The sequence below is a fragment of the Sarcophilus harrisii genome, chromosome 1, assembly GCF_902635505.1.
Source record: "Sarcophilus harrisii chromosome 1, mSarHar1.11, whole genome shotgun sequence".
Lineage (NCBI taxonomy): Eukaryota > Metazoa > Chordata > Mammalia > Dasyuromorphia > Dasyuridae > Sarcophilus > Sarcophilus harrisii.
The window spans coordinates 674,397,743-674,415,876 of record NC_045426.1 but is presented as its reverse complement, the minus strand read 5'-3'; the positions used below and the strand labels follow the sequence as shown (position 1 = coordinate 674,415,876).

The 18,134-nt window shown below is 42.4% G+C and overlaps 1 long non-coding RNA gene across 1 annotated transcript in view; it reads right to left on the bottom strand.

The window, feature by feature from the left end:
* The window catches only part of LOC116420814, an 87,241-nt gene extending 72,349 nt beyond the window's left edge, over nucleotides 1-14,892 (bottom strand). Inside the window, exons 1-2 of the long non-coding RNA XR_004231264.1 lie at nucleotides 14,856-14,892; nucleotides 13,279-13,387 (exon numbers count right to left, since the gene is read on the bottom strand). This is a non-coding gene — a long non-coding RNA (uncharacterized LOC116420814). The remainder of the gene's footprint in view (nucleotides 1-13,278; nucleotides 13,388-14,855) is intronic.
* Nucleotides 14,893-18,134: the final 3,242 nt, after the last annotated feature.

Below are 18,134 nucleotides of genomic sequence, written 5' to 3'. Positions count from 1 at the left end.
GAGGAGGAGAAGGAAGAAGAAAGAAAAATAAAGAAAAAAAGAAAGAGAAAGAAAAAAGGAATGGAAGAAAAAAAAGAGGAGGAAAAGGGGAGAAGGAGGAGGAGGAAGAGAAAAAAGAGGGGGAGGAGGAAAAAAGGAGGGGAAGGAATAAAGAGAAAGGAGAGGGGAAACGGAGAAGAGGGAAATGGGGAGGGGAGGGTCTGGAAACAGAGAGAGACCATAACATAGCTTCCAGAAGATGATGAAAGTACCACTGTCCTCTGTCTGATCAGACTACATGGATTATTGGGTTCAGTTCTGGGCCTCCTGTTTTAGAGTGGACATTGATAAAGCTAGAGAAATTCCAGAGAATAACAAACAGGATCTTGATGGGTCTGGACTTTGTGCTACATGAGTGGAAGAAATGAAGCATAGGCAGGAAAAAACTTGGAAAGGATCTGACATGGATTTTCATATATTCAGAAGAGGAATTAGGCTTTTTGGGGTTTTGACCCCAAATCAATGGGAGGAATTTGCCAAAAGGCAGATCTAAAATGTGTGTGGGTAAAGAACTTCCCAACAATGAATTATTCAAAAGCTTAATGAACAGTTCTGGGACAGAGTGGGTTCCGCCAGGCTATATGTCTTCAAGAAAAGGGTGAACTTATCAGGAATGTTATAAAATGGATTTTTTTTTCAAGCAATCAGCAAACATTTATTAAGCACCTACTGTGTGCCAACCTCTAGAGATATAAAAAAGGGCAAAAATTTGTCCTTGCCCTCAAGGAGCTTACAAACTCTGGTACTTAAAAATCACTGGGCTTTTACAAGGCTCAAATATCATCATACATATGTAAAACATTTTGTAAACCTTAAAGAAATAGAATTATTAATTATTGCCCCCATTTTATAGATGGGAAATTTGGCCTCAGAGAAGCAAAGAGATTTGCCCAAAGTGTCAGAGACTAGATTCAAATCCTCATTCTACTACCTTATGAAGTCGGAACAAAAATGTGAGACCAAGAATGAGCCATCCATGCTTTAAGAACATCCAAACACCCTCAGAATACTCGCACTGGCTGAGAGGAAGTGGCTTGATCAAATTTAATTTATATTTACTATGCTCTTGATAAGTCATCTGTTTAAAGGAAAGAACACTGAGTGATCACCCATGCAGAGACATCCTGAGTTTGTTTCTTAATTCAGCCACTTACTAGTTGTGTGACCATTTACCAGTCACTTCCTTCTCTGTTCTTCAGCAACTTCTTTTGCAAAAATGAGGGCACTGAATTAGATGATTCCTAAGTGTATTTGGGGCTCTCAATCCTGTGCTTCCACATGGCTCCAGGTCTCCTTCCCTGGTCACAACTAATCAGTACTTTATATTTGGTATAAAACCAGATGCCCCAATCCTCTGTCTCTGCAATCTGGAGGAATCAGATCCAGCTTCTTTGGGACAAGCATGACACGGTGGCAGAAGGATGCAGTCACAGTTCCATTGGCAGCTTTGGGAGGTGGGATTGTCTCATTTGGGATGGTAAGACTGATTAAGCATAATTGTCCCATGTAGCCTCTGAATACATCTGATGTTTCATTAATCCCTCAAAAGGCAAAGGTTTCCCATTAATTAAGTGAATATTAGACAGTAATGAGGGATCAATTGGGAGCTGTCACTGCTCTGCAACTCCCTTTATTTATTATTTGCTAAAACTTCAATACCTTCTGGTCAATCATAATTAAGTGTTTGGAAAACAATATTGATGGGATCAAACTCTGTGAGAAAGGAGACAGTAGATAATAATAAAGATCTCTGGCTCTTGCCCCCACCTCCCTCCTATTCCTTAAATGATAGCAGGAAAGCCGACTCCAGCACTTTGTCCTGGGACAGCTCCATGGTACAAAAGTTGACTGTTCTGAAGAATTTTTCTGCTGTCAGAAGGCATTCCTCAATTTCCTCATCTGTAAAATGGGGATAATAATAGTATAGCTCCCAAGATTGTTGTGAGAATCAAATGAAATAATAAAGTACTTGGCACAATACCTAGCATTCCAGTCCATTTACCATACAACCACCAAACTTCCTTGAGTCCAGATCTAACTATGTCAGCTCCCTATTCACTAAAGTCTCCATTGCCTTTAGGATGAAATATGAACTCCTCTGTTTGGAAAAATGGGCTAGGGCCAGACAAACCAAGCCACTCTCACGATATATTACCTACCTAATCATTCTCTAACTCAGACAAGCTGTTCTTCTTCCTTTCCCCCAAAGATAGCATTGTCATCTCTATGTCTTGGCCATGAATGCCCCATGTCTGGAAGACCCTCTCTCCTCATTTTCATCTCATGGAATTCCCTTCTCTCTTCATGCTACAGCTGTGTCTCACATGTGCCATCTAAACAAAGCTTCTCTTGATCCTCCTCCCCCTTCTGTAATACTAATGCCCTCCTCACCAAGCTATCTTCTATTTATCTACCCTGAATTTTATTTGTTTTTTAAAATTCTCTTTACACTTATTCTGCATATATAAAAGCTCCTCAAGTGTTTCATTCGTATTTTCACTTCCAATCCAAGCTCAATGCTCAACACATCACAGACACTTAATAAGTGACTTTGATTGATTGATTGATCATTGATTGAATAACCCCTCCTCAGAAGGGGCAGTGAATAACTCCTCACAATCCCATGACCTATGCCCTCAGCAAGTGAATTGCTTCTCAGCAGGAGAGGTCAATGAATGACCCTTTAGGGAATCATCAGAGAAGGATAGTGCTTGAAACAGCTTCAACTAAGTGGGGCATTTGATAGAGCACTGAGCCTGGAATCAGGAAGAGCTGAGTTCAAATCCAGCTTCAGACACTTAGTAACTATGAGATCTTTCTCTCATAAAAGGGCCATGGTCTCCTATTGCATTTGAGGCTATCTTTAGTGTCCTAATCTATCCCTGGCCACTAGACTTAGATGGCTCCGGAGGAGAAAGTAAAGCTGGTGATTTGACAGAGCCAGACCTCACTTAAATTCAATTTACTCAGATGTCACGGCATCACCTCCCTGACGTCATGCTCCTCTTTGAGAACAAAGGACAAACAACAATATAGGACCCTAGAGAAATCATTTAACTGCTGTCTGATTCAGCTGTAAAAGGGGGGATAATAATAGCATGTACATTCCAGGATTATTGTAAAAATCAAATGAGATAATACTTTTAAAGCACCTAGTACAATGCCTAGCACACAGTAGGGGCTTTTAATCAATACTCATTTCCTTCTGAAATACAACCTCCCTTTTCCTCCTGGAGGTCTCTCATCAAAAGTTAGAGGACCATTTGTTGGAGATGTTTTAGAAGGAAGGAGTAGATGACCTCTAGGATTTTTTTTAGACCTGAGATACTGTGGAATGGGCTGTGTTGGGAGAGAGTGAGTTTCCTATCACTAGTGGTCTTCAAGCAAAGGTTGGATCACCACTTGATGGATGTGTGTAGACCACTCTGGGTTGGTTCAATAGCCAATGAAGTCTCTTCCAAGTTGGAAATTTTATCAAGAGAGCCCATTTTCTCAGTAGCCTCCTCCACTCATACCGGGCTTAACTTATTTCTATCGCCACAAGATACCAGAATGGGGATTCCCTGCTCCTCTACCCTTTGTGGGGAAATCCTTAGCAGCCCAGATTTGGTCTTCACTCCTGTAGTTGCCAAAAAGCCTTATAGACGGGGTGGGCTCTCTCTCCCCAAGCATCTTCACTTGAGACAGAATAAAGTATAGTAATTGGTCCCTGGGTGATACTACTGTTTTTACTTAATTAAAACCCTTCCAGAGAGCTAGTTTTCTTCCTCCTGCTGGAGGACGGGGTATACTCAGAGCTGAAGATTAAACACATCTCTGAAGCATTTTCATGTTAGCCTGTGAAATTAAAACTTAAATGAATCCACTTAGTCACCCACAGAACAGGACACCTTTTCTCTTTCTGTGTGTCCGTCCTTCTTTTAACTGTCTCCCCACTTAGCAAAGAGAATCCTCTTGGGGATGCTATGAACTCAATCTGTTGTGCTCCTCCCAGGCCTGACCTGTCCGAGGTCTTATTCCTTTATCTTTCATACTTTGTTTTATTTTTTAATCGGTATTATTTGGGTATGTTCTTTAATATACAGATATGCTACTTATATATAATAATATATACATTCACATTATATGTAATGTATGTAATTTGTAATATACATTATAAGGGATGTATATAATTTGTAATATACATTATAGGGGATGTATATAATTTGTAATATACATTATAGGGGATGTATATAATTTGTAATATACATTATAGGGGATGTATATAATTTGTAATATACATTATAGAGGATGTATATAATTTGTAATATACATTATAGAGGATGTATGTAATTTATAACAATATATCCCTATATAGGTAAAAGATCATATATATCTATAACATACATGTATGTGCTTGTGTATATGTGTGTGTACATATATTCACATATATATACATGTATAACTATATATTTTATATCTATATAGACAGGTAGATATATATGCACACACACATATCATTTCCTGATATACTCCCAACTACTACCAACCTCTCTCTTACAACAAAGGGGAAAAAATTAAGCAAAACTGACTGATAAAGAAATAATGTCAGACAGCAAATGCTGCATTCTGCACCCATAGTCTCCCACATTCATAACAAAAGAAAACATGTAAGATGCATTCTTTGTTCTCCACACAATCAGTTACTATGAGAAAGTAGGAGAGTGCTGGCATGGGGGAAGATCAAGATATGGTTCACATAGAAAATGATACTGAGCTGAGTTGTGACAGGTGAGAGGGATTCTTCCCTGAGGGGTAAGGGAGGAGGGAAGAATACCTTACACGTCCAGGCCAGGACAACGCGGTACAGAGATGGAGCACCAGTTCAGGGTCCAGCTTGTGGTAGCTACTTAATAAGTGGCAGGTTACTGGATGGGTGGATCATAAAAACCAAACTAGGCCTGAGCAACCTTATTCCTTAGTGAACATTGAGTTAGAAAGCATAGGCATTGCAGAGCCTAGAACTGGACAGGTACCTTTCATTTGTATTTGCAATGATCTGTGCATGGAATATCATCTCTAAAAGCATGTTTTCTCCTTCCTTTTGTAAATACAGAATTCAGAGTCTGTGGGGAGCTCAGATCATGGGGTGCAAGCTGTACATGCCCTCCTCTATAAAGTCACTCCCAAGTGGTCATCCATCATGTGTGTGACGGCCTCAGTGGGGGAGAACCCCTCACCTCCTAAGCCCTCTTTGAGTCAGCTATAATGTTTGGGGTAAACCATGTATACTTAAGAAATATCTCTTTTAGGCTTTTGCCATAAAAGAGATTGAATAAAAAAGAAAAGAACTCATGTGTACAAAAATATTTATAGAAGTTTTAGTAATGGCAAAGAACTGGACATTAAGGGAGTGCCCATTAACTGAAGGACAAGTTATGTGATGGATGTGATGGGACAGTAGTGTGCTTTAAGAAATAATGAGACAGATGGTTTCAGAGGAATCTGGGAAGACTTATATGAAGTGATGGGCTTAAGTTCTCACACACACACACACACACACACACACCCAGAAACACCCAACAACCCATCAATAGACAAATTCTCTAGGGCAGCTAACTTACTCAGTGCTAGGAATCAGGAAGACTCTTCATGAGTTCAGTCCAGCTCCAGATACTTCCTAGCTGTGTGACCCTGAGCAAGTCACTTATTCTGCCTCAATTTCCTTCTCTGTAAAATGAAATGGAGAAGGAAATGGCAAATCATTGCCAACAAAATTCCAAATGAGGACATGAAAAGTTAGACACAACTGAACACCAGCAATCAATTCTATTTTTCATCTAAGGCCCCTTCTCTATACTTAAGCCACTACCTTAATGCAATCCTTCATTGCCTCACACCTGGATTGTTGCCTATCTGCCTCAAATCTGCCCCTCTCCAGTCCGTTCTAGCTGTCAACGTGGTCTCCCTAAAGCACAAACAGGAACAAGTCACCCCTCAAAAAATGCAATAAACTCCAATAGTCTCTGTCTCTGCCAGGATCAGTTACGAAATGCTGTTAAGTTTTTAAAACCCTTTCAAGTCTTCTTACTTTACTCCCCAACATGTGCTTTTGGATCCAGTGACCCTCCTGGCTGGCCCTCACACAAGATCCTCTCCCACATTCAGCCGTTTTCTCTAGGATCCCCTGTGGTGATCTGGAATTCTCCCCCCACATTTCCACCTCCTGGCTTCCCCAAATTCCTTCAAGTCTCAACTAAAATCCCACCTTCTTCAAGACTTTTCTGATCCTCCTTTATACCAGCCTCTTCTCCCAATTGGATTATCTCCTATATACCTTGTGTAGATCTTGTTTGTATATAGTTGCATGTACAAACCCCATTAAAGTGTGAGTGTCTAGGAGGCAGGGATTGTTTTTACCTTTATTTTAATCCTCAGAGCTTCCTTAGCACAGAAATGTTTAATGTCAGAGAGGTCTTTCCTTGCCCTGATGCATTTTATCAGGGGATGAGAACACCTCTTTGACTGAGTTACAGAAAACCTTCAATCAATCAAAAAATAAATGAATTGCAACAACTTGGTTAATCAAATAGAAAAGGCAGAAGGTGTATTGGGATGGCTTGAAAGGATTGGTCTATGGCAGGGGTCCTGAAACTATGGCCGGCGGGCCAGATGCGGCAGCTGAGGATGATTATCCCCCTCACCCAGGGCTAGGAAGTTTCTTTATTTAAAGGCCCACAAAACAAAGTTTTTGTTTTTACTATAGTTCAGCCCTCCAACAGTCTGAGGGACAGTGAACTGGCCCCCTATTTTAAAAGTTTGAGGACCCCTGGTATGGATATCAGAGAAGGACGCTGCAGCAGAAGCATGTTGGCCACAGCTTTGAGAGCTGAGGTAAGGGGGGGCTTTGAGGAACCCTTATCTTAGTGATCTGAACTCAGCTATGGGGGCGATGGGCAGGATGCCTAAAGGGAGCACTGTACTTGCTCTTCTCCACCCCACTGGCAATGGTCATTGCAGGACATGAACTGATAACGAACCATACATCCGGCTGGTCGATGAGAGAAAATTCTCTTTGGGGCAGAAAGAACGACAGCTCAGTCCACTATGGATCCTGACCCTTAAAGTGCTACAGAGAGCTTCCCTGACTGAGTGGAGCTTCTTCCCAAAGGTAAGAAAGGAGTCCCATTCAACAAGAACTAAGACTTACTTTTTCAGTCCATGGGCTCCTTAATATTGAGACCTATTTCCTCTGGTCTCCAGGTACTTCTTGGAGAGCACATCCCAGCTTTTAAGTGAGGTGAGAAGAGTTTTATACCAAATGTTCTTGCTGTTCCACCTTGATAACTTTGTTCAGTCATATCTGACTCTTTGTGACCGCATGTGGGGTTTTCTTGGTGCACATTTTGGGTTTTGAGGAGTGATTTGCCACTCCCCTTCTTTGGCAGATCAGGCAAACAAGTGGAAGGACCATAGAGCTAGTGTCTGAAGCCAAAATTGGACTCAGATTTTCCCGACTCCAAACCTAGTACTCTGTCCCCTGAGGCACCCAGTAGTCACCTTAATAACTACCCATAATGAAAATCAGCAAAGGGGAAGAACATTGGAGCATTCTCTGGAGTGAGAAAGGCCTGATATCAAATCCTGCCTCAGACACTTACTAGCTATCTAACCCTCAGAAAACCTCAGTCTCAGTTTTCTTATATGTAATATGGTGATAATAATAGCACCCGGTTCTTAGGGTTGTTATGAAGATAAAATGATATAATATTTAGGTATTATATAGATGCTAGTTATTATTAAAAAGCTAAGTAACTCTAACTGGCTAATTGATATAAATTGGATATCAATGAAATACATTGGTGGGGCTTATCCTAGAAAAAGACTTTCTAATATTTCTCTTAGTTCTAACATTTTATGTTCTAAGGACTATCCCAGTCCTGACATTTCATGTTTTAATGACCCTCCCAGCTCTGACATTCTCTTTTCTAAAGGACCTTCCCATCTCTAACATTCTATGTTCTAAGGCTCCTCCCAGCCCTGACCTCCTGGGTTCTAAGAGCCCTCCCAGCTCTGACGTTTTCTGTTCCTTGTTCTTAGGAACATTCTCTGCTCTACATTTGAAGTCATCCTTCCCCTTCCCAGGAACATTCTGTGTCCTAACAATCCCTAGCTCATCACTTGACATTCTAGGTGCCTTCCAGCTCTGACATTCTGTGTTCTTAGCCCCTGAAACCCCATCTTCCCCGGGCCAGCTTTGACATTCTGTGCAGTAAAGTCCCTGCCAGCTCTGACATTAGGAGGTATCACAATGCCAAGAGCTCCTTGTCTGAGGTTCTGAGTCAGGTTTTCCCAGCTCAGCAGCATAGCTCAGTCCAAGCCTCCCCTGCTGGTTCCCAGGGGACCAGGACCTCTCACCCAACAAGAGAAAGGAATGGTGGGGAGGGTAAAGGGTGGCCTGATTCAGGAATTGGAAAGTTGGCAAAGAACCCGGCCCAGCCTGGGATCATCCACACTGGCCTTCCCTGGGAGAGTGGGGAGAACCCTGGGGGCTGCTGTGTGCTTCTCAGAATTCCAGTGGATGTAGAAAAACACTTCCTCCTCAAAGCAAAGGGTGGAGTTTCTGACTGACTCTGAAAAATAATGACTTACCTTCATGGAGTACTATGAACTCATAAATCCGTGCCTCCACAGCAGGTGGGCTCACTCAAGTGAAAACCCCTTTTAAATGCTGTTTTACTCTGGGCATCTAAAGCCACTGAAATTTGTATGTTACCTTCCCAGAGGTGCCACTGGGCATCTGGCCCCTGCCAGGTTTGGCCATGGGAAAGTTGGAGCAAGGCCCTGGAGTAAAATTGGCTGAACATCTACCTGAACAGGTGGGGCCACATGAGGGATGGGGAGGAAAGGGAGCCCTGACCCCCTCTCACTTTACCCTGTCAAACATCTCAATGAGCCCAAGGTCCCTCAGTTAAAGACCAGAGTCCCACTGCAGCCTAAACCAGAGCTTCTTAAACTTTTTTCCATTCGTGACCTTTTTTTGCCCAAGTAATTTTTGACCTGACCCCAGCTACATAAGTATATAAAATATATATATATACAAATCAAACATTTACTGATAACAAAGCATAATTTCATGAGCCCCACATTTAGTTACAAGACCCCCTATGGGGTCATCTCTAAGAATATCAAGCATTTATTGAGCACCTACTATGTACCAGGCACTGTGCTCATCCCAGAGATAAAAATACCAAGAATAAACACAAGATAGTTGGAGAAGAGGAAGAATGTTGGAAGTATCAGAAAAGACTTCGTGGATTCATCAGGAGATGATACTTAAATCACATCTTCTAGGAAGGAAGGTGCTGATCTGAACTAGTACAGGGAGTTTCGATCACTGGAGTTCCCTTCATTGGTGAGTCACAGGTTCCATGGGTGGGGGAAGAGAAATCCATCCATAGAATAATGATTTTGCAATGACGTATACTTCAGCCTGTCACATCCACTCCCTTCCAGTGATCCTGAACCACTGCCATTGTTCAAACCCCATTCTCCTTTTTCCACTGCCCTCTCCCTTATTTCCATCTCCACTGACCTCATCCCAACCCCAATCGCTCACTCTAAAGCTAACCATGGTGCTCTCTGGAATGCCTGCTCCGTAAATAACCAACTGTATTTCATCTTAAGCCTTTTTCCTTTCCTTCTCCATCTCTTTTCATTCACCAAGTCCGGGGTTCCCCCGATGGCACAGCTACCTTGGTCACCCTTTCCATCACTGATTGCATTCTCACTCCTTCCCCGATTCACTGATTAAGTAGGGGTCCTCAAACTTTTTAAATGGGGGGCCAGTTCACTGTCCTTCAGACTGTTGGAGGGCCAGACTATAGTAAAAACAAAAACTTTTGTTTTGTGGGCCTTTAAATAAAGAAACTTCATAACCCTGGATGAGGGGGATAATCATCCTCAGCTGCCGCATCTGGCCCGTGGGCCATAGTTTGAGGACCCTTGGATTAAGGTATAGAAGTTGGAGTATTCTTTGCTCCCCATTTCCACTTTCAAGCTCTCCTTCTATTTCCAACACTCAGTAATCTCTCTTTTCAAGTTAATTCAATTCATATTTATGACCCACCCAATCAAGATTCTGGTAGCCATTCTCCTACAGCCTCCAAGACATGCTCCTTTCTCTCCAATGACTTTAATTCATGGCTCGAAGTCTTTCCTTGCCCTTCCTGCCCTCACACTAGGGTAGTACACTAGGCTACCCTACATACAGGCTGATGCTCCCCCAAATGCCTTAACCTTCCCATTCTTCAATTTATTCATCTCCCATGACCTACTCCTCCACACTAGCACAGCTACACAGAGACATCCGTACCTTTAATCTCGTCTTCACACATCCATAATCATGAACCCTGAAATCCCCTTGTCAAAACATAATTTGTTATCATTCCACCTTTCACTCTGCCTTGCGACTCTACGCCCTATTTTTCATTCTTACCACAGCCTCCAATTCCTGGATCCCTCGGTTCTCTCCCAGGCTATGCCCCACTCCACTAACTACACTCTCTTAACTTCACCATCTTGACCCCTGATGAATGAATTCAACCGTTCACAGCCTTCTTGTCTTGAGTCTTTGCCCCCTATCACCAATAGCGCCCCACCAAATGCCAGCCTCAGATTGCTCCCACCATGTACCGTTTTAACTCCTACTCAGGTGCTACTGAATGAAGCTCGAGAAAATCATGAAACCATGGAGACTGGATTCAATACAATTTTACGTTACATAATCTCAACCGAGCTCTATGAAAAGCCAGCCTTTCAGACCTCCCCAGTTCATTACTATCCCACTCACCACAGCATCTTTTCTGAACCTTTTCAACCCTCCTCAAACCCCACCTTAGCTCTCCCTCCCCCAGCCCTCTCAGCTAAGAAGCCAGCCTCATATTTTACTGGGAAAAAAATGAGACAATTCCCAGAAAATTCCCTTTTCTCCTGTCCTTGTCTCATATTCCTCCAATGACTTCTGCCACTGTCTCACTCTCTTTGACAAGGCAAATTCTGCTCCATGTATAAATGACCATTCCATCCCATCTTCTCCAGAAAATTATCCCCTTTGCCATCCCCACTCTCACTTCTCTTTAATCTCTCCTTATTGCCATCTATAAATTTCTCCATGTCTCCCTTACCCTCAAAAAAATTCTTGTTCTCTTCATTCCCTCTAGCTCACTTCCTGTTTTCCACTATCTCTTCTGTCTTTAACGGCTAAACATTTATTCATAGTTTTATGGAGGAAATGGCATTTCATATATTTCCATCTTGAAGGATGGATTAAATTTCTTTTTTAATAGCATTTTATTTTTCCAAATAAATGTAAAGATAGTTTTCAACATTCATTTTTGTAAAACATTGTGTTTCAAATTTTTTCTTCCTTCCCTTACCTCCCAGCAAGCAATCTGACATAGGTTAAATATGTGCAGTCCTTTTAAAAATATTTCCATATTTGTTATGTTGTGCAAGAAAAATCAGATCAAAAGGGAAAAAAAACATGAAAAAGCAAAAATCAAGCAAACTACAAGAAAAAGATGAAAATACTAGGCTTTGATCGATATTCTCTCTCTCTGGATTCCGATGGCACTTTCCATCCCAAGTCCATTGGAATTGCCTTGAATCACTACATTATTGAGAAGAACCAAGTTCACCACAGTTGATTATCACCTAACCTTGTTGTTTCTATGTACAATGTTCTCTTGATTCTGCTTACTTTACTCAGCGTCAATTCATGTGTTTCCCAGCTCTTCTGAAATCAGCCTGCTCATCATTTTTCTTTTTTTTCCCCGAGGCCAATGGGGTTAAGTGACTTGCCCAGGGTCACACAGCTAGAAAGTGTTAAGTGTCTGAGGCCAGATTTGCACTCAGGTCCTCCTGACTTCAGGGCTAGTGCTCTATCCATTGAGCCACCTAGATGCCCCCATCATTTCTTATAGAAAAACAATATTCCATGACACTCATATACTATAACTTATCCGGCCATTCCCCAACTGATGGGAATCCACTCAATTTCCAGTTCCTTGCCACTACATAAAGGCTGCCACCAATTTTTTCCCTCCTTTATGATCTTTACCATTCCACCTTCTGCAAGAAACCTTTTCTGATCTCACTTAATTTTAATGCCTTTCCCTTGAGGTTATCCCTAATTTATCCTGTATGTATTTTAGTTTTCATATAGTTGTTTGCATATTGTCTTCCCCATTAGACTGTGATTACCTTGAGAGAAGGAACTGTTATTTTCCTTTCTTTGTATCCCAAATAGGCAAACATTTCTTCCCTACAAGCACCCAGATATTCCCCTTTATTAAGTGAATTTCCCCCAAACTGCTTAATAGTAAGATAGCAACTGATGAGATCCATTTTATAGATAAAAATTGTGAACAGGAAGAAAGCTTTGATAAGGGGGTGTCGACATTGTTCATTGAATTGGACTAAAGTATTGTTGCCTTATTCTAGTCTTGGATTTATTGCAGCCTAAGTTCTTCTTTAGGATAGCCAGGTGGTAGTACTATAGTGGATAGAGTGCCAGGCCTGGAGTCAGAAGACCTGAGTTCAAATCCAGCCTCAGACTAGCTGTGTGATCCTGGACAAGTCACTTCATCCCATTTGCCTCAGTTTTCTAATCTGTACACATGAGTTGGAGAAGCTAATGTCCAACCACTCCAGTATCTTTTCCAAGAAAACCCCAAATATGGTCATGAAGTCAGACATGATTGAACAGCTAGGATCATAAATCATCTGATTATAGATTTAGAGGTAGAAAATGCCCAAATCCCTCATTTTAAAGATGAGGAAACTGAGATGCAGAGGTTAAGTTTCTTGTCCAAAATTACACATCTAGCAAGTGCATGAGGTGGGATTTGAACTCAGATTTTTGTGACTCTGATTTGGGCCCTCACATTATGGATTATAATCTCTAATTTGGGGCCAGCTAGATGGTGCAATGAATAGAGCACTGGCCCTGGAGGCAAGAGGACCCAGTTCAAATCCAGCCTCAGACACTTAACACTTACCAGCTATGTGACCTTGGACAAGCCGTGTATTATAACCCCAGTTGCCTTGCAAAAACAAAACCAAAAAAACCCTAATTCTTAGATGAATTGATTTGCAGCTGTGAATCCTCCACATTATACTGAAGACATTCTTTTGTTGGGGGGGGGGGGTTAACCCAATAGAAGACTTTATGTTTATCTCTATAAAGTTTCATCTTACTTGATTCAGCCCAATGTTCTAATTTGTTGAGACTTCTAGGAATCTTGACTTTGCCAAATGCTCTCAGTCCTTGGTTTCATGTCATTTCCATGAGCAGAAGGGGGAGAATCTGAGACAAAAGAACAAAAGTCAGATTCTGAGATGCAGGAAGAGAGAACCCCTACTTGGGGGCGACTTGGTGCCCTAAAAAGGACTTACAGTGGAGGATGGGGGTTCAATGCCCAGCCTGTCATTGGTTACATTGAACAAGTCTCTTGTCTTCCCTCTCCCCCTCAGTTTACTTATGTGTAAAAAGAGAAGGTTGGATTAGATAGGTCCCTTTCAGCTGTATGACTTATGAGACTCCTATGCTGGAGAAAGGAGTTAAGGCATGAGAGTAGCCCTGATAGAGACTCTAGACCACGCCCCCATGTAGTAAAATGAGGGGGTTGGACTGGGTGGGCTCTGAGGACCCTCCCAGCTTTGGATCAATGAGCCTAGGGCCTTGTCTTCTGGGGAATGAGGTTGGACCCTCTGCTTTGCTGCCCTCAGGAGGAAAGAAAGGCCAAGGGCCCCAGCCCAGAGGGAGTTTGAAGCTACTTTTGGAGAGCTCAGGCAGGGGAGAAAAGGTCATGGAGTCAGAGAAGGCTGGAAAGGCCATGGAGGGCAACCCCCATGTTTTACAGATGAGGGAAAATGCTCAATGATTTACCCAAATAACTAGGAAGCTGTCGGGGTGAGCATTTGAATCCAGGCCTTCTGACTAAATCTAACAAAGGCACCGGGTCTGCCTCTTAGCTGGAGTAGATCCTCCCCAGGTAATCCCCTTCCTTTGGTGGCTGTGGACTATGTCTCCCAAGCATCCTGGCTGGCCTGTTCTTGAGCCCTGAGCAAGAGGCAGACGCAGAGAGCAACCCAACCCTCTCACCAGCTTTCACATAAATCCCTTTCTCATCCCTCCCATAGCCACCACCCTGGGTGGAGCCCTCATCTCCCTGCTCAATGATCTTCCTGCCTCAAGTCAACTCCAGTTCATCCTGGAATCAGCTGCCAAAATGATCTCCCTAAAGCAAAACTTTTTAAACTCTAGGTCACAACCCCATATGAGATCAAGTAACTGAATGGGGGGGAGAGGGGGAGTGTCATAAAAACTTTGGCAACACTAAAAGTATCAAATATTCTGCCAAGATTTAATCCTTTCTGTAAAAATAAGTATATCCATCTCGTTATTATGCCAATTTGCTTTTGTCTTTAATGATAAAAATTATATCCATACCAAAGAACTGTTTTAAAATAAATTTCGTTATGATTTATCATCAGTAAATATTTGATGTGCATACCTATTTTATATACCTATATGCCTGCGGTCAAGCAAAAACTTTTTTTCTAGTAAATTTATTTATTTCTAATACACAGTTATATAATTTACAGAATACACATTTTGGGAGAGAAAAACCAGAGCAAAAAAGGAAAAACCATGAGAGAAATAAAAAAATAATAATAAATAATATAATAATAATAAAAATATTATATATAATGATATAATATATTAATAATATAATAAATAAATAAATAACAGAAAAAAGAAGTGAACATACCACACACTGATTTACATTCAGTCTCCTTAGTTCTTTATCTGGATGCAGATGGCATTTTCTGTCCAAAGTCTATTGAGATTGTTTTGGATCACTGAACCATTGAGAAGAATCACTGTCTTTCATAGTTGATCATCGTGTATCCTTTCTAGCAAAAATTTCTCAGAAGAGGGGTCACACGGGAGAAGTTTAAGAAGCCCTGCCCTAAAGCATGGTCACCCTCCTACTCAATAAACTCTAGTGGTCCTCTACGGCCTCCAAGATCAAATACAAAATACTGTTTTGCACTCATAACCTGCCCCCTCCTCCCTTTCCAGTCTTCCTACACCTGCCTTCCCTCTTCTATTCTATGAGCCTGGCCTCCTGGCTGCTGCTCAGACAAGACACAGCTGGGCTGAGAGCCTTTTCAGGGGTTGACCAACATGCTTGGAATTAGCTTCCCCATCTCCACTTTACTTCAAGACTCAGATCAAAAATGCCCTCCCAGAGGCTTTCTTGGTACCTTTTCCCTCATGCTCCCAACTGATAGGGACCCTCTGAGGCTGCCTCCCACTGACACTATGTACCTGGTATGGATACAATTGTTTCCATGTGGTTTCCCCATCAGATGTGAGCTCCTTGACTCCTTTTTGCCTCTCTTTGTAGCTCTAGTGCTTGGCCCTGTGCCCACAAAACTTCATAAGCTGACTAAATGTTCTTAGAGACGGTGACTCAGAGTACTGGTTTTCAGAAGGGCTCTACCAAGGAGACCCTGCAGCAGTTCTGAATGCGAAAACCTCCCTGGAGTCCCTATAAAAATGGGACAGAGCCAGGGAGCCTGGAAGGCAAGGGAGCACTGGGCTCCAAGTGACCCAGAGAGTTGGAGGAAGAGGAAAGAAAAGGAGAGGAAAGACTTAACCCCATGACCTCCTTCCCCTGCGCTCACCCCAATTCCTGGCCATCACAGAGCTAGAAAAGACCTCAGAAAGCCCCTTCATTTCAGAGATAAAGAATCTGCTTACCTAGTTTCCCCAGTTATTAACATTCTCTCCCTTTTGAAATAACATTATTTGTATATTTTATAATTATACATAGGAACTAGAGTGGGAAAGGACTTCAGAATCCATCTAGCTCCACCACACACACATACACGCATACACACACATTTTACAAATAAGGAAACAGAAGCACAATAAGCTGTTTTCTTGGTTCCCCCAATTATTAACATTCTCTTCCTTTTGAAATTACATTATAATATTTGTATATATTTTATAATCATACAGAGGAGCTAGAGTTCATCTAGCTCCACCACATAAACACACACACACACACACACACATTTTACAGATAAGGAAACTGAGACCAAAAAGCTGTTTTCCTGGTTTCCCTAATTACTAACATTCTCTTCCTTTTGAAATTACATTATATTATTTGTATATATTTCATAATTAGACATAGGAGCTAGAGTGGAAAAGGACTAAAGAGTCCATCTAGCTCCACCACACACACACACACATTTTACAAATAAGGAAATCGAGGACTAGGATGACTTCAGCAAAGTCACACACTTTGGTCAGAATATGTTCAACCCCAATTCATCTTTGAATCACCTGTAAACTCCCTAAATCACGATCACTCCCCTCCCTACTCAATAAAGCCCAGTGGCTCCCTATCACCCCCCAGATCAAATACAAAATGCTGTTTTGCACTCAAAGCCCTTCATGACCTGCCCCTGTGTTCTAATGAAAGATCTCCCCTCCTTAACCTATACAACCCTTCTCTCCTAGTACGAGTTCCTCCGGGAACTCATCGGGAACAGACTTTGGGATGAGCACAATACCTAAAGAGTTGAGGGGCAGCATAGGGCCTCAAAGCAAAGGCTCTGCAGACTCTTCAGACTCCCCTTATTAACTACCAGGCCAGATTTCCCTCCGGCTGGCTCCCTGGGCCTCGAGATCAGATCTGAGTGGGCTCAATTTCCCATATTCATTTGGGAAGTTCCCATCCCCTCTTCCCTGAAGTTTTCAGGAGAGTTTCATGAAGATTCTCTTCAAGTCAAAACTAGATTGGGACGAAGAGGACTTTGCCTCAGGGAACCCACATCCAAAGGGCAAGCTTCATCCCTGAAGCAGCATCTATCTCTCCTCCTCCACCCCGCCTGGGGGCCTTCCCACAACTGTTTATGGCACAGGGAACTACGTTCAGCCCCCTAATTCCCAGGCTCGGGCCCTTGGAGACCCTGGTGCTGACATTAGAGGCCAGGAGTGAGTTCCTCCGGCCTGCCCCTTTTTCTTTCTCTGGATGCCAAAACCCACAAACCAGAAGTTTTCTCTCTGAATCAAAGCTTAAAGAAAAACTGACGCAAGGAGGGGGCGTTCGCACGGGGCTTCTCTCAGCTGAGAAAACAAGCTGACTGGGAATAGAACAACTCTGGAGAATGTTTCATCCCCCTCACCTGCGAACTTTCAGCAGGAAGCGTGAGGCCCTTTCTGATTCATTTACTTTTTTCTGCCTTAAAGGAGGAAATCATCTAAAGAAAAGTTTCTTTCTAGTGCCTTCCCTCCCAGTGGAAGGCGGGAGGGGAGGGAGGCCCCAAGGGAGGCCGCCCAGCCTGGCAGTGTTAGCTGAGGAGGAACAGATAGTAGTATTGAGGTTCAAAAGGAGACCACAAGAGGTTGGGGTCCCAGAGGAATTTGCAGGCTTGGACCCATCTCAAGGGGCAAAGTTTATTCTAACTGTAACAGCAATTGAAGGGGGCCAAAAGGATTTAGCAAAGAACCAGGACCCAGAAGATAAATTTGTAGGAAAGACAGAGAGATCTGGTTCTTCATGTCACTGATATGCTAATTTTATTATGTCCCTCAATATTGAATTTTATGGTTGCAAGGTGGAAAAGGAAGAGTACCTTCCAGAGTCTGGAAACGCTGTTATCACAGATCACCAGACTGGTATCTGGCAGGCAGCATTATCTGTGGAACTACAGCCCTGTCGGGGCTGAGTGGCTACTGCCACATCAGTTGGGACAGGGCTCCCTGCCCTATGGGCCAAGGGAAAACATTAACTAGAGAAGGGACCAAGCGTGTCCCCTGGGGCACTGACATTTGGGGGGACATGCATATTCCTTTCTTCTGCTCTTCTTTCAGTACAATTGCTAAACACAAATTTAGTACTAATGCTAAATTAAGAATCACAGGACTTGAGTTTAAACTCTTACTATCTTACTCACTACCTGTGTGTCCCTGGCCACTTTGATTCAGTCCCACTGAGGGAGATATTAGACCTTCTTGCCTGGGGGAGATTTTT